This window comes from Aegilops tauschii, chromosome 4 (assembly GCF_002575655.3).
Source record: "Aegilops tauschii subsp. strangulata cultivar AL8/78 chromosome 4, Aet v6.0, whole genome shotgun sequence".
NCBI classification, from domain to species: Eukaryota; Viridiplantae; Streptophyta; class Magnoliopsida; order Poales; family Poaceae; genus Aegilops; species Aegilops tauschii.
In genome coordinates this window covers 44,468,410-44,492,448 of record NC_053038.3, presented here as the reverse complement: position 1 = coordinate 44,492,448, position 24,039 = coordinate 44,468,410, and the positions used below count along the sequence as shown (strand labels likewise).

The 24,039-nt window shown below is 43.9% G+C and overlaps 1 pseudogene; it reads left to right on the top strand.

The window, feature by feature from the left end:
* The first annotated feature begins 3,884 nt into the window (after positions 1–3,884).
* On the top strand, positions 3,885–23,140 carry LOC109760983 (tRNA ligase 1-like; annotated as a pseudogene).
* The last annotated feature ends 899 nt before the right edge of the window (positions 23,141–24,039 follow it).

Here is a 24,039-nt window from a genome sequence, read left to right as displayed (position 1 = left end):
ATAATCATCTCATACAATAAAATTTAGTATCATGTCTTGACCATATCACATCACAACATGCCCTGCAAAAATAAGTTAGACGTCCTCTACTTTGTTGTTGCAAGTTTTACGTGGCTGCTACGGGCTTAGCAAGAACCGTTCTTACCTACGCATCAAAACCACAACGATTTTTTGTCAAGTGTGCTGTTTTAACCTTCAACAAGGACCGGGCGTAGCCACACTCGACTCAACTAAAGTTGGAGAAACAGACACCCACTAGCCACCTGTGTGCGAAGCACGTCGGTAGAACCAGTCTCACGTAAGTGTACGCGTAATGTCGGTCTGGGCCGCTTCATCCAACAATACCACCGAATCAAAGTATGACATGCTGGTAAGCAGTATGACTATTATCGCCCACAACTCTTTGTGTTCTACTCATGCATATAACATCTATGCATAGACCTGTCTCTGATACCACTGTTGGGGAACGTAGTAATTTCAAAAAAATCCTACGCACAGCAAGATCTATCTAGGTGATACATAGCAACGAGAGGGGAGAGTGTTGTCCACGTACCCTCGTAGACCGTAAGCGGAAGCGTTATGACAACGCGGTTGATGTAGTCGTACGTCGTTCAGCTTGATGACGTCCCACGAACTCTAGATCCAGCTGTGGTCGAGGGAGAGTTTTGTTAGCACGACGGCGTGATGACGGTGATGATGAAGTTACCGGCGCAGGGCTTCGCCTAAGCACTACGACGATATGATCGAGGTGGAATATGGTGGAGGGGGGCACCGCACATGGCTAAACATTCAACTTGTGTGTCTATGGGGTGCCCCCTCCCCCGTATATAAAGGAGTGGAGGAGGGGGAGGGTCGGCCCTCTCTATGGCGCGCCCAAGGGGAGTCCTACACCCACCGGGAGTAGGATTCCCCCCTTCCCTAGTTGGAGTAGGAGAGGAAGGAAGGAGGAGAGAGGGACAAGGAAAGGGGGGCGCCCCCCACCCAATTCGGATTGGGCTTGGGGGCGCCCTCCACCTGGCCGCCTCCTCCTCTCTCCCACTAAGGCCCAATAAGGCCCATACACTCCCCGGGGGGTTCTTGTAACCCCCCGGTACTCCCGTAAATGCCCGAACTCACCCGGAACCATTCTGATGTCCAAACATAGTCATCCAATATATCGATCTTTATGTCTCGACCATTTCGAGACTCCTCGTCATGTCCGTGATCATATCCGGGACTCCGAACTACCTTCGGTATATCAAAACACATAAACTCATAATACCGATCGTCACCGAACGTTTTAAGCGTGCAGACCCTACGGGTTCGAGAACTATGTAGACATGACCGAGACACGTCTCCGGTCAATAACCAATAGTGGAACCTGGATGCTCATATTGGCTCCTACATATTCTACGAAGATCTTTATCAGTCAAACCGCATAACAACATACGTTGTTCCCTTTGTCATCGGTATGTTACTTGCCCAAGATTCGATCGTCGGTATCTCAATACCTAGTTCAATCTCGTTACCGACAAGTCTCTTTACTCGTTCCGTAATGCATCATCCCGTAACTAACTCTTTAGTCACATTGCTTGCAAGGCTTATAGTGATGTGCATTATCGAGAGGGCCCAGAGATACCTCTTCGACAATCGGAGTGACAAATCCTAATCTCGATCTATGCCAACTCAACAAACACCATCGGAGACACCTGTATAGCATCTTTATAGTCACCCAGTTACGTTGTGACATTTGATAGCACACTAATTGTTCCTCCGGTATTCGGGAGTTGCATAATCTCATAGTCATAGGAACATGTATAAGTTATGGGGAAAGCAATAGCAATAAACTAAACGATCATAGTGCTAAGCTAATGGATGGGTCAGGTCAATCACATCATTCTCTAATGATGTAACTCCGTTTATCAAATGACAACTCTTTGTCCATGGCTAGGAAACTTAACCATCTTTGATTAACGAGCTAGTCAAGTAGAGGCATACTAGTGACACTCTGTTTGTCTATGTATTCACACATGTACTAAGTTTCCGATTAATACAATTCTAGCATGAATAATAAACATTTATCATGATATTAGGAAATATAAATAACAACTTTAATATTGCCTCTAGAGCATATTTCCTTCAACTTGAGCGTGCCAGCATGCTCAATTGTCACCCTATCGCTACTCCTGTTGACACGAAGGCCAAGGTTTTTGCTCTCGAGGGCTCGCCCGCGTCGGATGCTCCGTTCTACTGGTCCATCGTCGGTGCTCTTCAGTATCTGACACTCACCCGTCCAGATCTACAGTATGCTGTTCAGCAAGTGTGTCTCCACATGCATGCCCCTCGTGACTCTCATTGGACACTCATCAAACGGATTCTCCGATACATCCGTGGCACGATGTCTCTTGGACTCACTCTCACGACGTCCGCTTCTCTGGAGATGGTGGCTTATTCCGATGCTGATTGGGCTGGCTGCCCTGACACACGTCACTCCACCTCTGGCTACTGCATCTACCTCGGTCCTTCCCTCGTCTCGTGGTCGTCCAAGCGACAACCCACAGTTTCGCGCTCCAGCGCGGAGGCCGAGTACCGAGCAGTGGCTAACGCAATCGCCGAGTGCACCTGGCTATGACAACTACTTCAGGAGTTGCATCATGATGTCTCCCAGGCTACGGTTGTCTACTATTCCAACGTCCCTGCGGTGTACCATTCCGCCAACCCTGTTCATCATCGCCGGACCAAGCACATTGAGACGGACATTCACTTTGTGCGCGAACAGGTGGCCCTTGGACGCATTCGGGTTCTCCATGTTCCGACAGCACAACAGTTCGTCGATGTGATGACTAAGGGACTGCCTACTTCCACCTTCGAGGAGTTTCGTTCCAGTCTCTGCGTCTCTGGCGACGCTTCGACTGCCGGGGAGGGGGGTGTTGAATATATTGTGTGCATGTATATTGTGTCTTGGGCCCACCTCCTAGTTCTCCTGTATAGTTGAGGTTGTGGCCCTATCCTGTACATTATATATACATGCCCTATGCACCGATCAATGCAATTGTGTTGCACGGCCTATTCTAGTCTTCTACAACAACCAACAACATTAGCAAGCATTCAAAAAACATTAATCAAACCATCAGAACACGTCCAACATCCAAGCAGCAACATGTCTTTCTTCATACTAGAAATTACATGTCTGTGTTGTTCCATTGCAAAGACAAAATCAAGTCAGGGCACAATCCAGCAGCTAACTACAGATAAAACACACAAAGTCTATCTAGCCATATAGGACGAGGTGAACTTGGTCACAGCCTTGGTGTCCTCGGAGACGGCGTGCTAGGCGAACTCGCCAGGGAGGACGAGACGGCAGCCATGGGTGGGCGGATGGAAGAAACCTAGACAATGAGGGGAAGGAGGGGAGTGGGTGGACTTACCGCCGGGGAGAAGGCCAGTACGCTGGAGTCAAGGCGTCGGCCGACGGCGTGTCGAGGAGAGTCGGGTGGGCGACGCGGTGAGCAGGCGGCAGGCGGGGGCTTCGGGTGTGTTTGGTTTGTGCCCAAGATTGCCCCATCAAAACATTGGCTAGCCGAAATTTTGGTTGCCTATGATTTGGCCAACATTGGCAAGAAAAATGAATTAGAGTTGGCTAGAGTTCATTGGCATGCCAAAAAATTGGCAACCATTCAAACAAAGACCAATCTTTGGGTCATAACCAAAATTTTGATAAGGTGCACTTTGGCCATAATCCAAACACCCTTCGTCTCCTCCCAAATCCGCGACTCACCCTAGAGGGCTCTGAACCGTGTGGACTTTTTTTTTTTAGAAACTGAACTGCGTGGAAAGGAGGGCATAGGAGGGGATCGGATGGATGGGGTTGGGCCGTCGAAACCCCGCGTACCAAATGGGCCAACCAGGATTTGCGAGGATTCTGGGCCACGCGAGGAAAACCCGCTGAAAACCCCTCCGATCCACCTCTACCAAAAGGAGACGGCGACGACCGCGAATTGCGCTCGCTGCTTTGGACGGCGGCAGCCCTGAGCGGCGGCGGCTGGATCCCGACGAGGAAGGTGAGGTTCTCTCTCCCGCCCCCTCTTCCGCCCCTAGGGTTACGTGACTGGGGCTCGTCCTCGTCCGCCGGAGTGCGCGCGAGGAACGGTGCCGCCGCTTGTTCTGCGTTGCTTCTGCTGTTGGCTCCGCGTTGCTGCTGCTGCTTTAGTGCTGCCACCGCTGCTGCTTGTGCTGCCGCCGCCGCCGCTGCGTGCATCTGCTTGAGCGCCGCCGCTGTAGATGCTGCATGTTGGTGCTGCCGCCGCTGCATGGGTACAATGGTCCTCTATTTTGTGTACTTAGTTTGTCTATTATTTCCATAGATTATTTTTGTGTTGAAAAGTGGCAAAAGATGAAAGTCCAATGAAATAAGTGTCACCAGATCAATTACAATCTAACTAGTGGCAGATTGTCAAAGTCCAAAGTAAAGGGTGGCAAAAAATCAAATCCCCCCTGAATTGGAAAGGAAAAAGTTGAAGCTTGCACGTCGCAAAGTGCAAACCAGCTCTTGAGGCACAGCAAATGCACATTCAGTGAAAGGGAATTCGTCTGGCTAGTTCAGGATGACGGCATCATCACTACTTTCTGATGCATCCAGAAAGTTATGTAATCTGTAAGCTTCCTTATCATTTTTTTTGCAGCCTCTCTGTTTTTCAGATGTTTCCCGCTTTGATATGTTGAACAGTTGTTGATGTTATTATCAATTCTATGAATTTATGATGTTATGCTAAAAAAATCTGCATTATACCTTTATATATTGTACAATTACTACTATATGATTGATGCTATAATCAATTATACATGCCACTTAGGCTGTAAAAAATTAACACTTCAAAAATTTGATTTAAGAACCTGGGCCACCCTCTGGTCCTCGGAGGTGGCGGCTGAGCAGGGTGGCGCATCGAGGTTGTTCACGGAGGGCACGAACTTCGCCATGGACAATAACACGTTTGCGGAGGCGCACATCAGGGCTGCTTTCTACCCCAAATTTGAGAACGAGAAGTCCGATCAAGAGGTGCGTGAATTGCTCCTTGCTTCCATCACCTTGTGATAAACAATCCCAAGTGTTTCCTGAGCAACTATCGGTAGTTTTCCCCCATGATTAATTTGGTGATTCTGATCAGACAATACATGTGGAAGTTACCATATTGTGAGTTGTGTTTGCTGTTTCAATATTTTGGCATTTCAATATTTTGATTACCTTAATTTGCTGGGGCCACGTTGCTATGCTTATTTTCAAAGTTGTGAAAAAAGAATGTATCAAAAGTCAACTACTCTACATTGTTCTACTCTGTTTGGCAAGTTAGATTAGCTAGACTATCATAGTACACCACATGGCTAAATCCAGGCTTAGTTTCTAAATCATCCATTGCTTAATTGCTGTAGGTTACCATTGTATTGATGAGATTTTTTGTCCTTGAGTAATTCTAATGAAATTAGCTGCTACGCAGTGTGCGCTCTACTTTTTAGCTGTTGATATCTTATTGTAGAAATATTTAATGAATTGGCTATAGTACTATGGGGGGTTATTACTCACATTTACTGAATGGAGTTGTAACTCAAAACTTTTAGTGGGAACCTTACCCCCATTTTTGTGATGGCAGACAAGAAAACAGATGATTGAGATGGTGTCGCGTGGCTTTGCTACCATGGAGGTATATTTGATACTCTCTCCATTCACAATTACTTTGCGTTCTGGGTTTAGTCAAAGTCAAAATTTGTAAGGTTTGGCCAAATATGTTGGAAAAAATATCAACATCCATGATATAAAATCTACTGTATTATAATCTTAATAAAGTATATTTTCTTATTATATGCATTTGGTATTATAAATGTTGATTATTTTTCTTACATTCTTGGTTAAACTGTACAAAGTTTGACTTTGACTAAACCCAGAATGTGAAGTAAATAAAACGGAGGGAGTATCTTTTTTTATCGCCTTTTGATTATTTACTGATTTTATCTTAGCTAATTACTTATAATGATGGTTAAAACGGGTTTACCCTACAAAGATAAGCTTTTGTTCAGGTTACGCTGAAGCATTCAGGATCTTTATTCATGTATGCTGGTCACCATGGAGCATATTCCAAGAATAGCTTTGGAAATATGTAGGTTCTGCTAGTTTGTCTTGATGTTTGTTGAGTTATTTAACTGAAGTGTTTTTCCTGCTTATAGCTACACTGCTGTGGGCGTTTTTGTCCTGGACCGTATGTTTCATGAAGCTTGGGGAAAGGAAGCTCCTCAAATGCAAGCCGAATTTAATGATTATCTCCAGGTATTCCATGCCCAGGGCAACTTTCCTCAAGAGATACACGCCTTTGGACTATTGTATTTTCATATTTTTGTGTTTGTTGTCTCGGGATCTTTAGGTACTTGATAGTTGATGTATTGAGTACTTATAAACATATAGTAATGATGCAGAACCTTCACCTAAGGAGAATATTATTTTCCATTTTATATTTCACTGCTTCTATTTACAGTATAGTTCTTAATTTGACAGAGCCTCGAACTAAGTAGCTTAAGATCTCATATGAGTAATTAATGTACTAAAATAGTCTATATTTATGATAAATACACACACACTAAGTAATTTCTCTGATTCCCAAGCCGTTAAATCATGGGTACCATGGTCATTTCTCTATCGCTCTCTTGGTATCATGGCCACCTTTATCCCCATGCTTAACCAAAATGCGTTTTAGAAAATGAAAAGGTGGGAGTATTAGGTAACAAACACATTAGAAATCACCATTGTAGCTGTGCTGTTTAATCTTCCTTTGATACATAGTTTACTGGAATTAGACACTCATCGAGAATGTTCAGTTTATTCTTAGGGATTTCATCGTTCGCATTTCTACTTCTCAGCAGTTTTCTTAAGATTCCTGATTTTGCCCATGTTATATGCTTCCAGAAAAACCGGATAAACATTTCAATGGAGCTTGTAACGGCTGAATTAGGAGACCATGGGCAAAGGCCAAAGGATGATTATGGTACTCTCCCTCCCCCTCCCCTGATTCATCTAAATTCCCTGGATTCTTGTAAATTGTCAATTCCCCTGATTCATGTAAATTGTGCTCTCCATATACTTTATTCATCGATATTCATTACTGAAGTAGTGTTTTCTAGTTATAACTTCAAATGTATGACGCATAACTGTTTCTGCACTTGATAGTGGATGAGTGATGTTTATAAGAATAGTAAAAGGGTCAAATATTATTGGGGGTAAAACCGGGTTTCATTTACACAGATACAATTATCATTTTGTGATAAGATTGCCACAACTGCTGATATAACGTATAAACTAAAACCATTGGAGTAGATTTTTTTTTTATGATTTCAGGAAACTAACAACTGTAAGAAGCTTCCATTGATATACTTGAAATTTCACTCTTTGCATTCACTTAGTAGCATGGTTCTATTTGGGGTGTTATAAAGACTGAAGAAAAGAAGCAGCACAATCCTTTTTCTGCTCATGTTATTCAGCCTTCATCATTATCCTGGTATTTGTCTTGCTTGCTTTACCCATATAATTATGCCACCATTTTTCAGTCCATGAATTTTTACCATTCTTGGCAGTACTTCTTTAACATCTCTTTTGAATGCATATTTATATCTTTATGCAGCCGTGGTTACAGCTGTAACAGAGTTGGGTCATGGCAAACCAAAGTTCTATTCTACTCCAGACGTGATTGCCTTTTGTCGAAAATGGCGCCTATCGACAAATCATGTCTGGCTATTTTCCACAAGGTGGCCCATCTGACAACTTTATGTTAAGAAAATTCCTTTGCTAAAGTATTTGACTGCCTTGCTTGATATAAGTTTCCATTCTGAAGCTGTTTGATACAAGATGCACCATGAGGGTAAGTGTCCGTTGCCAGTAATCCAGACTAAATTATTTAGTTATAATTCTTGTGTATGAGCATTTCACGGAACACCTTCTGATGATACAAATGCCAATTTTGACTTTTCTTCTCATGTTTTGAAATCTTTTGGTGTTTTCGTAACTCAAGCTCAATGTTTCCTGTCTTGTCAGTTTTTTAGTTTATTATTACAATGGATTGTTGCTTCGACACGAATCATACGCTCATCTATGCCAATGCTCGTAAATTTATTGAACTTCTTCTCCCATGTACCGTCAACTACTCTTTACATTGGCATGCATCTTTTTGGGGTATAGACTATTGTAGCTGTGAAGTTATTTTACACTGTACATACTGATAGACATTGTTCAACTGCTATATTTTTAGTGTCTATGCAATCATGTCATTCATCTGTTGGAGTCATTGTTTCGGTACCCTCAAAAGTGCGCATCTGTACACTGCTGGTTCTTGTCTTAATATTCTTATTCTTTCTGTTTACATCTTTGCAAGGAAATCTGCCACTTCTTTTTTCGTTGCCTATGATGCATTGTGTGAAGTGGGGACTGCCACACCAGTTTGCGAAGCCCTTGACAAAATAGCTGATATATCTGTACCAGGTAAGTCTATCTCGAATAATAATTGTTGTCTTACACTATCTTTTTTTTTTTTGACCAGCAAACCGTAGGGGAGACCCCCACGGTAATTTTCCATTAGTTGTCTTACACTCTCACTGCTGTTATAATATTTTTTTATGTCTCTCTTCGTTTAGGGTCCAAGGATCATTTAAAGGTACAGGGTGAGATACTTGAAGGTCTGGTTGCCCGTATTGTTAGTCATCAAAGTTCAGATCAAATGAAAGAAGTCTTGAGAAGCCTCTCACAGGCTCCATTACATGGAGGTAAGCTAGTAAATGACATCCCCTTGCTATTTGAGTGAAATAGATGAGCCATACAAGAGAGTTTCTCTTTGTTTGCAAACGATCTCAAATAAGTTTTCATCTCGATAATAAGTTTCCTGTTCAATTGGAGCTACTCCCTCTGGCCCCAGTTTGTTGTCGTGGCCCATTCACATATGTCAATTTACAAAAAAAGCTCTGCTATTCAAATCTTTCGAAAATCCCCTTAGATTCAAAACACGATCGGATCGATCGATCGCTTCGCTGCCCTTCTTCCTCCCGCGACTCCATCCTCCGTCCAGCAGCTCGCCCCATTAGCAGCAGCAGGGGGTTCCCCCAGTAGCTCGCCCCGCGCAGTAGGCTGCTGCTCCTCCGCCGCATACAGCAGCAGTTGCTGCTCCCCTCCACTCGGGAGTATATTTTCTTAATGTCAATAGGTTCATTCAATATCAATAGGTTCACCATAAAGTATATTTTCTTAATGTGTCCATTCAATATTGTAGATGTAAATATTTTTTCCTAAATATCTGGTCAAAGTTAGTAAGATTTGACTTTTGACTAATTTTTAGGCGCCTTACATTTTGGGACGAAGGGAGTAGTAAATAATTCTCAATGCAGTCGAGCTGTGGAGCTGTAAATACATTAGTTTTTATTGTTGATGTACAAAGTAACTTTCCTATGCAGTGGACTCTGATTTAGGACCAAGTTTACGTGAAATATGTGCCGCTAATAGGTCAGATGAAAAGCAGGTATTGTTTAATGTTGTCAAGTGGTATTCACCCTTTTCATGATTTTTATTAGTTTTGTATTGGTTCTATGGTGCTGTAACTTATTACTTTTACATGAACAGAAATTAAAGCACTTCTTGAAAATGTCGGATCTTCAATGTGTCCAGACCACTCTGATTGGTTTGGAAACAGTAGTCTTGATGCTCAGTCTCAAAACGCTGATAAATCGCTTGTCACTTACTTTTTGGAAGCACATCCTACAGACTATGCAACTAAGAAATTGCAGGTTAGTAGTTTCTGTTCTATTCCAAGAATAAGTCTTTTTACAATTGCTGTTGATAACAGGCATACTTACATGGCAGATGTTTTATAACTGCAAATGTCAGCTTCCAATAACTAGAACATGATAATTTATTTCTTCTGCACTGTTACAGGAGATGTTTCGTTTGATGAAGCAGAGACATTTCCGTGCAGTCTTCAAATGTTACTTGAATTACCAAAATGTTGATTCTTTCATACAAGATGGTTATCCATGTGCGCGATGATTCTATTTTTAGAGGTTGTCAGCAAGAGATGAGGTACGATTGCAAAGTCAATCTCGTGTACCTTAATTCATAGCAGTACCTTTTTTGTTTGCCTTTTTTGATTTATTATTTCTTAGTAGATTTAATCGGTCATGTATATTTTTAGGAAAAATCAAGGGTTATGGCCACTGTACAGGGGTAAGATGGACGATGTGACTCAAAATTCTTTTCAATAAAATAAGTCAGCGTGACTTTTGACGGACGTAATGTTTCATGGTTAGGTTTCTTTATTCATATATAAACCTGTTCAAGGCGAACAATAAGAAGGGCGCTGAACTTTCCAAAGACAGTAACACATCACTGGAAATTATTGATGGTGCCGTGGATTCAAGTTCGTCAGCTCAGGATGGTCTGGCTGGTGAGGATTCAAGTTTGATGCTCAAACTAAAATTCCTGAATTATAAGGTACTTCATTGTCATTGTTTGCAGCTTCTTTTAGAGCTTAGGTGTTCGTTGGTCACTTCTTGATGTATGAGTACAATGCTGTTTACAACCTCCGTCCTGGTTTATTAGTCCCTTTTGTATTCCGTGCCAAATTTTGACCTTAAATTTAACTAACAAAATATTAATGCATGTCATAAAAAATAATATAATTGGAAACTATGTTCGAATACGAATCCAGTGATATAATTTTTGATGACATGCATTAATATTTTTTAAGTTAAGTCTCTAGTCAAAATTTGGCACAAAATACAAAGGGGACTTATAAAGCAGGACGGAGGTAGTACTCTGGATTGCTTGCTTTCATTTTAACATCCGATGCACATGTAAAATAAGTATTACACTGTCATTATAATGCTTATATGCTTGGCATAGCTGTGTGGACTTCTTTTCTTTAGAGGCTTTTTTATTCTTGCATGCTGGAGAGGACTGCAACCACAAAAGTTTGAACTGGTGGATATGTATCTGTATCTTCTAACAATTCTCTTACATGGCTACCTGACAGATCAGGACCTTTTTAATTCGGGATGGCCTCTCCACCCTTTTCAAAGAAGACGGCCCATCTGAATATCAAGTTTATTACCTGAGGTATGTCATGCATTCAGATCTCAAATTTTCGTTCTTCACCTTTCCACAGTTCCTTCTGCAGTTGGCTGAAACAGATGAGCATTGTAGTTACTAGTCTTGATTTAGTTTTATTCTGCCCATAATTTTTGTAACGCCAGAAACATAGCTAATGCATCCTCCAGACATCTACTTAGTTGATATGCATATTAGTAGGAAATGTTAATACCTGTAAGCGAGGTCGCTACCATGTTGGGGTCCCCTTCTATGCTATTCAAGAATTTTTCTTCATCAAATGATGATTTGATGCTTGAAGGTTTCAGCCATGTGAAATATTTGAGCTGAGTTGTCGATTGTGACTACATTAAGTTTTGGTTGGTGTTGTTGTATTGAATACAAACAGTGTTACCTCTGATCAATGGTCCTGAATGTGTTAATAGGCACATGGAGAATTGGGGAACATCAGCACGTAAACAGAAAGAGCTTTCCAAACTGTTGGATCAATGGTATATTACTAACTTCTTTCTCTTCATAGGAGGAATTGTTTTAAGTGTTGTGTTACCAAACTACAGATGTTAATTTTATTTTTTATTTGGTTTGCTAAAACAGGGCTGTCCACATTACAGGAAAGTGTGGCAATAAGCCACTCTCGTCCTCAGCGTATCTTGATGAGGCAGAGCCTTTCCTTGAACAATATGCTAACCAGGATCTGGTAGGGGCGGCTGGTGTCTTGGTTCAAGCAGAAAATTTGAGAGATGGAGAGGATGATCTTCAGCCAGAACGTGGGACAGCACCTTGTAGTCCTACAACGTCTCTCGATGCTGTTTCCAAAACTGAGGGCCTTATTGTCTTCTTTCCTGGTAAATTCTATTTTCTTTTAACAGATTCTAAGGTTTATGTTTCATAAGCATTCTTCATCTTGAGTTGTTTCAAATCATTGGAATAACTGGTTTTTAATATTCTCAAGATTAAAAAACTTGATAATCTTTCGTACCGTTCTTGCCCGCAGTGTCTAAACTATCGACCTAACTGCTATGCTGTATTTTTGCTGTTTGTGTGTGAGGTTGGGGGAAGATTATACTGCTTCAGATGATAGACCGTTCGATTCATTTGGATTTTCCCAATAGCTATAGATCATTGTACACATAGAATGTTGAACATGAGCTCAGAACTTGCAAGTAGGGTCTAGGTGGCCATTGTTTAATGCACCTATTCGATGCCTCAATTAATCCAGGTCTTCGCGGAAAAAACCCCTGAAAATAAAAGAAGATAACTTGTCTAACACTTTTTTGGTGGGCGTCGAACCTGACGTTCAGCCAGAAACTGAGGTGCCACACCAACTGGGTCGAATGAATAGAAAGAACTATTTTAAAGCCTAAAAATGCTGGTTACGACGCAACACCAAGCTAGTGGACAGCCCAAGTACAGGGGAGACACTCTGTAGCTCCTGCGCGACCCCAGGCAATAGCTTCATCCTTGATTTGCTCAAGTAGGCGGTTGAGGCTTGGCTGCTCACAGTTAAAGGTGCAGCCGCTCCTGTGATTCCGCATCATCAAGGGATGAGTGCAATGGATGCCAGGCCCTTCCTCCGAGGCTTAGAAGTAGCTGCGGGGCATAAAGCCACCAATGATTGGTAGAGTGAGCGAAGAAGTCTTCACCAGGCGCCTAAGGGCGGCAGGTTGCTCGTGTTGAGAATAGCAACTTGTATTATTTAGGAGGCCAAAGCCAACATATATACACATACATGAGGATGCCAAAAGGCTACAGGAGAATGCCAAGAGACTGAATACAAAAGGTCAAAAGACATCACTAACACCCCCCCTCAAACTCATGGTGGATCCACAACACTGAGTTTGGAAAGGTGAAATCTATGTTGCGCTCTAGTCTGGGCCTTCGTGAAGAAGTCTGCTAGCTGTAACTCAGAAGGCACATACTGAAGAGCAACAACATGATCCTGCACAGCAGCGCGCACATAAGAAGCATCAACGCCAATATGCTTGGTAAGCTCAAGTTTCACGGGATCCCGTGCAATACTGATAGCACCAGTACTATCTGACAAGATGGTGGTAGGTGTAGTAACAGAAACACCAAAATCCTCCAGTAACCATCTTAACCAAGTCACCTCTGCCGTCAGAAGAGACATAGCTCGCAACTCAGCCTCTGCACTCGAACGGGAAACTGCAGTCTGTTTCTTTGTCTTCCAGGCAATGAGAGAACCACCAAGAAAAACACAGTAAGCAAAAAGTGAACGGCGATCCATAGGATCACTAGCCCACGTAGCATCCGAATAGGCCTGGAGCTGTAACGAGCTGGAGCGGGGAAAGAAGAGACGGTGAGAGATCGTGCCACGAAGATATCGTAGAACATGAAGAAGGTGACTATAGTGTACCGAAGTGGGAGAAGAAACAAACTGACTCAAGGTATGGACAGGATAGGAGATATCTGGACGAGTGACGGCGAGATAGACAAGACTCCCAACAAGATGACGGTAACATGTTGGATCAGACAAGGGCTCACCATCAGAAGCGCGAAGGTGAACATTCAGCTCCATAGGAGTCTCAACAATGCGCTCATCACTAAGAGCCGCACGAGTAAGAAGATCCTGGATATACTTTTCTTGGGAAATAAAAAGCCATCAGAGGTGGAGGAAACCTCAATCCCAAGAAAGTAACGAAGAGGATCAAGATCGGACATAAGAAACTGCTCACTGAGACGGGCCTTGACAAAGGCAATGTACTCAGGGTCATCGCCAGTGATGATCATGTCATCAACATATAGAAGAAGAAGAGTCCGACCATGAGCTGAAAGGTGAACAAACAACGCTGGATCATGAGCACCCGCTGAAAAACCAGCGGCGGTCACCACAGAGGCAAAACGCTCAAACCAGGCACGAGGGGCTTGCTTAAGGCCATAGAGAGAGCGTCGAAGACGGCATACCATGCCATCAGGAACAGAATACCCGGGTGGTGGCTGCATATAAACCTCCTCACGCAACTCACCATTAAGAAAGGCATTCTTAACATCAAGCTGAGAGACAGGCCAATGGCGAATAGAAGCCACAACGAGAAGTGTGCGGATAGTGGTCATATGGGCTACAGGAGCAAAAGTCTCATCGTAATCACGACCATGCTCCTGCTGAAAGCCACGAGCCACAAGACGAGCTTTGTAACGCTCAAGAGAACCATCGGAGCGAGTCTTAACTTTGTAGACCCACTTACAAGTGATGGGACGAACACCGGAAGGAAGAGAAACAAGATCCCACGTGCCGGTGCGCTCAAGAGCAGCAAGCTCCTCTGCCATCGCAAACTGCCATTCAGGATGAACAATAGTATCGCGATAAGAGGTAGGCTCAAGTACAGCCGAAAGATCATATCGACTAGGAGAATAGCGGTTAGGGGGAGGGCACGACCGAGCCCGAAGACCATAAGTCGGCTGGGATGAGGAGGACGACGCACCAGAAGTAGATGGCACGTCAGTAGATTTATCCACAACACGTGGACGACGAGTATAATGGAAAGGAAAGGAGGGAAGAGGTGGAACCACTGCAGGTTGAGACGAGGAATGTATCAATGATGAAGGTGGAGAAGGGGAAGGTATCGGTGATGAAGGTGGAGAAGGAGAAGATATCGGTGATGAAGGTGGAGAGTCATGCGATGAGGGAGGAGAGGAAACCGTAGGAGAGGATGGCGTAGGATCTGCAACAGTAGGACGATGAATAGGAATACTAGGCACAGAGGGAGGTTTTCCAAGAAATGCGAGAAAAGAGATATCCTCTACTGAAAAAGTCGAGGAGGATGGTTGCGGGTAGAATGGACGAGACTCATCAAAAGTCACGTCCCGAGAAATACGCATCCGACGACCAACTGGACCCCAACAACGATAACCCTTATGCTCATCACTGTAGCCTAGAAAAACACACTCGACTGACTGAGCCGTCAGTTTGGTGCGTTCTCGTGGGGCCAGGAGAACATAGCAAACACAACCAAACAACCTAAGCGCTGAATAATCAGGAGAATGATAAAAAAGATGCTCAAAAGGAATACCACCCTGCAGAGCAGATGAAGGTTGAATGTTTATGAGATATGTGGCAGTAGAGACAGCCTCAGCCCGAAAATGAGGCGGAAGAGAGGCGGCAATCATCATCGCACGAGCTGTCTCAAGAAGGTGACGATGTTTGCGCTCAGCCACGCCATTCTGAGCGTGAGCACCAGGACAAGAGAACTGAGCAATAGTACCCTGCTCGGCAAGAAAACCACGCAACATTTTAGAGATATACTCGCCAGCAGAATCAGCACGGAACACACAGATAGGTGTAGAGAACTGAGTGTGAACCATGGCAGCAAAACGCTTATAAATAGTGAGAACCTCACTACGAGAAGACATAAAGTAAAGCCAAGTGTAGCAAGAGAAACCATCTATAAAAATAATATATTATCGATGACCCCCTTTGGAAGCGAAGGGAGCCGGGCCCCATACATCTGAATGTACTAAATCAAAAGGGCGCTGAGACACCGACCGCGAGCAAACAACTGAGCACGTCGAGGCTCAAACTCTTCACGGAGCCGTGACAGAAACTCATAGACACGCTGAAACTCCAAGTCGGACCTCACAGTCTGGCAACACGCGCAAGTGCCACAAACAGTAGTGCGAAGGTTGTCAAGCTGGCGCCAGATAGCAGAACTTTGAGTGTAGAACTCATCAATAGTGGAGTCTCCCTGCTGAAGAGCATGCTCCTGACGTACCACAGACAAGTAGAGAGCATCACCAGAGGGCTGATAGCGCTGACGAAGATGAGTCCACATCTCAAACACAGTACCGAGGCCCATAAACTCAGATGCAAACTGTGGTAAAACATTGGAAGTAAGGACAGCCGCAGCACGAGCATCATCATCACACCACTGAGTATAAGCCGTCAGATCGTCACGATAAATGGAAAGAGCATCCGAATAAACCGCGACCTGCTGGTCATAAGCAGCGACCGCATCATCAGCAGCAACCCGGGCGGCAGCCCTATCATCATCAGAAGCATCTGCGCCAAGATCCGGTGGAGGTGGCGATGGAATAGAAGCCACAGGAGGAACTGGACGCTGAGGACAAGGAACCTCGCCGGAAAGAACTCCCCATAAACGAAGGCCACTCAGGTGAATGCGCATAAAGGCGGCAAACTCAGCATAGTTAGCACCATCAAAAATCACCGGACAACATGGAACGGCGACATAGCCCAATGATGTCGAAGACATGATGCTCCTCTTCTGTCTTTTTCTTCTCTTTTTTTAGTATATAATCAATCCACACAGACGAAAGTCAATCAGGCAGAAAACAGTGGCAGCGACCCGACCAGGGAGACAAAAGGCCCACGGCAGAGGTCGAACCTCGAGCAGCAGGGGACCTCAATCAGCCGGACTTCGCGACTGGTGGGTGGAGACGACGACCCGCGTCAGGACCACCAGCTCGGCAGGGAGCCACGAGCGAGGCAGGACGGGCCGCCGGCAGCGACGAGCGGAAGGGGCCGGTGGTGGGTAGCAGTCGGAGTCGGAGGGACGCCAGGCGGCCGCGGACGAAGGGGCGCCGGGCGGCCGAAGCCGGAGGGGCGCCGGCGGCCGTGGACGAAGGGGCGCCGGGCGGCCGAAGCCGGAGGGGCGCCGGGCGGCCGAAGCTGGAGGGCGTCGGGCGGCCGCGGACGGAGGGGTGACGGGCGGCCGGAAGAGCAGCGGCGCGGATGGGGCGAGCAACAGGAGACGACCTTGGAGGAGGAACGAGCGGCTGGATCGATCGGGACCAAGTCTGATGGGATCCAACACACAGCGCTGAAACACTGGATTCCACACAGCAGCTGGATGTGAAGCTCCTGTAGCTGGAGATGAACACAGGCAACAGCAGAATCACGGGCCGGCAGAAAACAAAGCAACCGCGGCGGGTGTGTAGGAGATTGGATCGGGAGAGCACGAGTTGCGCGTGCGAAAAAAAAAATACCTAAAGCTCTAATACCATGTTGAGAATAGCAACTTGTATTATTTAGGAGGCCAAAGCCAACATATATACACATACATGAGAATGCCAAAAGGCTACAGAAGAATGCCAAGAGACTGAATACAAAAGGTCAAAAAACATCACTAACAGCTCGCACCCTGGATAGGACCTCAAACCAGGTCTGATGCACCTTGGGACAGTCAACCAGTAGGTGGGGCGTAGTTTTCAAGCAGAGGAAGCAAACAGGCGCATGTTGCTACCTTCGATTCTGTCCACGCTGGTCAGTCCAGCATCCATCAAGACTGGCAAGCCATATGAAGAACTTGACTTACTTTGGCACCCCCCAATCTCGCAGATGAGTTTCCAAAGCGGAACTGGGCAATAATCCCGCGGTAGGGTCGCAACGGCACATCCCTGCCGGACCAGGGTTCGAATCATATTGGGAGATAATTTTTGGTATCTCACCCGGGTGGGCTCTCCCTTAAACAAAAATATCCTGGGTGCTCGTGCCCATGGATCTCATTTTTACCAACATAGGTCTAGAGACCATCGTTTTCAGGTAACTTTAGGCTTAATTAATTATATGTCCTAAATTTGTTGGTTCTGGATTTTTCTTACCCTGTGTGAGCACTCATAATATTTGCGAACCTATTAAGTGTATCTTGGCCTTCTCTCAATTCTCAAACATTAGCTTATCAAGCTTACAGCTTATAAACCTGATAAACTAGAGAATTAAGTCATGCAAGCAGCTTCTCAACGGATGGTTGCTTAAGCAATATTAACTGTAAGCCTCAGACCAACTGGCACCTTGGGTTGCTTGACTTGAACCTGTAAACCCCGTGAGCCTAAGCATATACCAGACAGATCAGGTTCTAAGATCATTGTCGATATACCGCAATTGTCTAGCTAGTAAATATCCTTTGTCAGTATTATGATTTTCTGATTGCCATTATGTTCTCTTGGTCCTCATTATATTGTTTTGCTCTCCGTCATGTTTATTCTTCTTTCAGGTATACCTGGTTGTGCAAAGTCTGTTCTATGTAAGGAAATATTGGAAATGCCTGGTGGCCTTGGTGATAATCGCCCTCTTCATTGTATGACAGGAGATCTTATTGGAGGTACGGAACATTTGGCAGTATTCTTTGGTTGCTATGTTCATAGGACCAACACATGGGTTCGGTGGAGGCGGTCCACTTGTTCTTAGATTTTCTGATGCAAATAGAATACAAATTTACATGTGCTTATGAGAATGATGAATACAAATTTGATTATTCTGGCAGCATGTAGCAATTCTTCCCAACTTTGAATGTTTGATATATTCCTTGTTACAAAAAGAACTGGTAATTTTTTTTTTCCTGATGTAGCTTATTTTCGAGAATTATGATATTCCATTGCGCTAGTGACAAAAGACTTTCTGTCGCTAGTGTGCTTTCCACATTTGGTAATTATGTATTATGAATATTATCCGTAAGCGCATAGGTTATTTTTGGTACTCTGATTTGGTTGCAAGGCCCTAATTTGGAAGTCATCATTAGTGGACAACAGAACACATTTTTTATAATTACGGGGACAAACAAGCTTTCACTCACTCACTCACATGTTAGAGACACTGGACCATTAGGCTGTGTAACAGGTGAGGTAGGGGTTTCTTCCTGCTAAAAATGGATCCGGAGTTTGCAGGACCAAAATAGGACCACATTTCTACTCAATAGGAGGCTGCTGTACTGATAAATTATAGTCAATATCCTGCTGTAGATGCAGTTTCTTGAAAACTGAGGGAATATGATTTTATAGTACTTTTAGCAGTATATATTTATAGCATCAGTTCTATTGGTACTTTGGTAGAGTACTGCATAAATGTATACCTGTATACCTGTTGTTCAATTCTGTTTGCTATTTTAGGTGCTATATTTCAGCCAAACTGATTAATTGTATAGAGTTACTCTTCTAGGGTGAGGCTGTTTTGACCTTTTTATAAACTGTTTACCCTTGCAGGAAGATACTGGCAAAAGGTTGCTGATAAGCGAAAAGAGGAACCATTTAGAATAACCCTCGCCAATAAAAACGCACCAAATGAGGAAGTGTGGCGGCAGGCAAGATTACTTTCAAATTAGATCGAGTATACCTATCAATGTTATTTCTTTCACATGCTACAGTTTAGAAAGAACGGAATTGATGGTCTATTTATTCTAGATTGAGGATATATGCCGGACCACAAAAGCAGCTGCTGCTCCTGTTATTCCTGATTCTGAAGGTAACGTATGCTTCATTATATTTTGCTCCATTTTTCTTTTGCCACTTTATGAAGAACTCAAGAGGAAAGCAATTATTTGGAGATTATTTACTAAGTCAATGCAAAACCCCTTGCTTGGAGATTATTTAGATTCTATAATGTTATTCCCATCTTCACTGTCTATATCTATTTACGAAGTGCTTATATTCTTGGATAGGATCACTGAGTTGCTTTGTAATTTTTCTTCAAACTGCAGGCACCGATACAAATCCATTTTCTTTGGAAGCTCTTGCTGTTTTCATGTTTCGTGTGCTCCAACGGGTCAATCATGATGTACACAATATTTACGCTTTACACAAGCTTGTAGATAGTGAGTGCTGTATATATTTTAAATTGTCTAACATGTTATGACTACGTATAAAGGGACATCTGGACGAGGCATTATGGAATGCTGGTTATGTTTTGCTAAAGTTTTACAACCTTTATGAGGGCAAGGTATGTCCTTTCCTGATTAACTGTTTCTGATCCTGCTGGAATGTACCATATTATCAAATGTTACATTCAGGAAAAATGCACTTCCAGAGTCGAAGTGAATTCGAAAGCGATCTGTATGAGCGTTTCGGCTTCTTGGTTAAGACGCCTCTCCTGAAGCCAGATAGGTAAGAGATTTTCACATATTCTTGTACTGCTTCTACCATTGTTTTTTTATATATATTGTCCCATTTCTTATGCTCTTATACTTTTCCTCTTTTATGAACGTCCTGTTTGTTGGACAATACACTTTTGTATTTGTTTACTGCTTATCCAAAATATCTCGTTTGTTGAGCCAGGCCCTTCTATGTTCCTGTAATGTTTTTAACAGTTTTCTTGTTATCACTCGGGGAATATTTAGAAAGATAACTTGCTATACACCCAGAAGTTTATAGCCTTTTAATATATACTAGCACAAATGCCCGTGTGCTGCAACGGGAGACAAAAAATGTGCGTCCCGGTTAGACGCGCCACCACTGCCCTCCGCTTCAGCCAGACCACCCAGTACACATTCACCCAAACGAAGAGAGAAACAGTTCTACTTTTATTATTAGATAATAGTGGATAAGTATGTCCAAACAGGTAATATAGCACAAATTCCAGTGCGTGCCACTGCTAAACAAACTTAGAGCCAGATACGCAGATAACTTTTTATCTCTTATTTTGCCCGAAACAAATCTAAAAAGTGAATGGTAAAAGCAGAGATTAAAAGGCAACCTGTCTTTTACTCATGTTGGAGCATCATATATTTATGATTTATCAAACTGAGCCGCCGGGAGGCGACTACATGCAAACGTTGGCTAGAACCCATCGGACTGTTCCTACCCTACTTCTTTATCGCTCTATGCAAGGCCGGCCAAGTCCAAGTATTTTTTGGGCCGCTTAGCTGAAACCAATTGGACGGCCCAAGGGCAATCCTGCCCCAGCACACCCAGACGAGCGAACCCTCCCAAACCGCACCACATCTCCCCAGCTCATCTCTCATCTTCCACGACGCGCAGCGAGCGCGGCCGCCTGGCTCTCTATCGCCGGCCGCCGCTTTCACCCCTGGCTTGCCGGACCCGTCTCCCTCACCCCTCACCTCGGTGCTCTCCTTCCCGCCAGCCCCACGCTGCGCCGCTTGGCCCCTGGCTCCCCCGCCATGTGGCCTGCTTGAGCGCCGCCTCCAGGAACCCGCCGTTGTTGCCGCGCCGGCCGCATACTAGCCGCAAGGGCCACACCTCCGCCATCGGGACTGCTCTGCGCCTGATGCCTTCGCCCCTGTACCGCCCTCTCCAGCTCACCCCGACCCGGCGCCCCTCCCGAACTCCCCTGCAGCGCAGCACGCCGGAGACCTCCGGCACCTGGCCCTCTCCGCTTGCGCCGTCCGGATCCGGCCTTGCGTACACCGCACCGAGCCTGTGACCGTTTCGAGGAGGTGTGGAGCCTGCGAGATGGGGATGAAGGAAAACACGACAACCAGGACTGATAGGGGCAGAAAAAAGACTTACCGGTGGCATTGGTGGATAATTATGTGTTCCGTGGGAGGGCAAAAGGGTTCAAAAAAGTATTGGTTGACGGAAGCGTTCCTCCTTTCATTATTAGGTACAGATGTACCAGAGAAACATGTCGTGATGATACTGCGTTCTGGAAAATTGTGTTGTTAAATAACATTTATGTACTGAACTCTTACTTGGCTTTTGTTCCAGATCTCCATTGCCTGGTGATGTTAAAAGTATCTTAGATGAGGGACTTAGCTTATTCATTGATGGAAGGTATGTATTCTTTTCAGAAAACTATTGGTTGATTGAGAAAATTTAACGTGTGGACAATTAGAACAATAAATTACCAAATAGTGAGTAAGGATAGGTGGTTGTGGTTTTGCACTACCCCATGTCGTTTTGTCACAAACTAATAATAAAAGAGAATTTCTAAGCTTAGCTCAAGACAAAGAAGTTTGTGGTAGATCAGCCTTCCAAACTCACTTTACCCTGTTGCCACTGTTTAACTTTATGATTTGGCGTGCTATGTTTATTTAAGCCAAAGTAGGCAATGTAGTACAGAAGGCTTACAAGAGAAGACACACAAACCCTCAACTTAGTGTGAAATATACAATATAAATATATACCTACTTTTTTTCACACATCATTAATTGAACTACCTCTTTACTTTGGGGGTCCTACGCTGACACATTTGGCTACCAACCTCATCCATTGGGGTAATACCCTCATTACTCTCTTTACAGCCACAATTTTGAAATGGGACCCACTCTTAATGTTAACACTTATCTTTGATTTGGCAATAGCAGTAGAGATGACTTTACATTGCTATGTGATGTGCTTTAATCAGGGAGTTATTGTCTAGCATGCAGTAATTCTGCCTACTAAAAGTCTGAAACCATAAAAGGCTTTGAGCTACAATTTCGGTGCACATTAAGATGATGCTTTTGTTCCATGAGGACAATGGTATTTGATTTTTTATGTTATAATGTTTATTTTGTTTAGGTTCCCTTTGAGGTTGCTGCGAAAGAAGTAGTGGAACAGTTAAAGGCTGTGGCAAAAGGTGATACCAAAACACCTGATACTGCGAAGCGGAGGTTCGGCAATATCATTTTTGCTGCTGTGACATTATCCCAGGCAGATATATTGGGCCTTGTCCGGAAGGTAAGAATTGTATGCTAAGTTTAGTCTCCAAAGTAAGATTCTTTGCTCAGCTCAGGTGATCCTTAGGCATAGACTTGTTCTATGTGACCGCTGCTTTTAGGTTATTTCATTATATGAAGCGTTGCTGTAACTTTAATCACATCGTGCATATTGCACAACTGAACAGGTTGCAGAGAACGACACTGATGTCAACAATTTTCTTAACGGCATAAAATTAGAGGATAACCTGATGAATGTGCATGTCACCCTCGCCCACAAAAGAGCCCATGGTGTAGCTGCAGTTGCAAGTTACAGCGTCTACCTGAACCAGAAAGTCCCCGTATCGTTTAATGCATTCTTCTACAACGACAAGATGGCTGCGCTCGGGGCACATCTTGGAATGGTAAATGGTGAGGCTATTGTCTCTGAAAATGATTTTCCACATTGTACTCTATGGACAGTCGGAGGTGTTACACCAAAGGAAGCAAACACATTGCCACAGTTGGTTTCCGAAGGAAAAGCAAAGCGGGTGTTGATTGACTCTCCTATCACCATCTCTGGAGTAGTAAACTTTTATTGATTCGTCATCTTGTTTAGATTAGATTGGTGCATGAATAACGATAAGAGCATGGAATTGTTAGTTAGCTGATGGTTTGGACAGCTTTGTGAATGTTAGTTTAAATTTCATGCTACAAAGTTGTGCCCTTGTTCTAATAATGGAGCAAGGGATGCCTCCGTGTATTGTCCCCGAATTTCTTACTGGACCAGTTTCAACTGTTCCCAAATTCTACATTTGATGGCTTCACACGAAGCCAGAAGTACAATGGTGTGATGGAGCGAGGAACATGATTATTCTTTTACTGAAAAGGCTTTTGCCTTGCTTTATATGTAAAGCAAACCACCAGAGCACAAAATCCGACACAAGTTCATCATACACACGCACACACAGAAGTAGCATAAGACAATACAAATGGGTTCTGTTGAGGGCATAGCTCAACAATCCCTAAGAAACACACACACCCAAACCCAACAGCGGGTGACACAGCCTCAGAAGGCTAATCTGGCTTGGGAGGTGGAGGAGGAAGCGGGGGCGCCAGGCGGAGAGCCATCGAGCGAAGGTCGGTGATGATGGTGTTGATTGCTATTCTTTTTTAAGACTATCCACACATTACCGTACCAGTTTGTAAAATTAGTATCATTTAGCTTGTCTTTCTAGGATTGACCTCAAAGCAATTGGAGTGTAGCGTTAGATGCCACTGATCTAACAACCGAAAACACACACAAAACTGTATATTTTTCATTTATTAGTGAACATATTTAGTACCCCCTTTGTCCTATGGAACTTGTCTGAGGTTTGTCAAAATTTTGATGTATCTAGATGCTATTTAGTGTCTAGATACATCCAAATCTATCTAGGCAAATTTTAGACCATTTTCGTGGGACGGAGGGAGTACTTTAATACTTGTGCTCCAAGTAGAATCAACACCCCTAGGATTGAGTGATACGATCTTAAATAAGTAAGCCAGTAAGGTTTAGCATCACCGCTAGTGATCCTAAGTTTGATGAATGTCTATTTGAGCTTCGTGATCTCATGC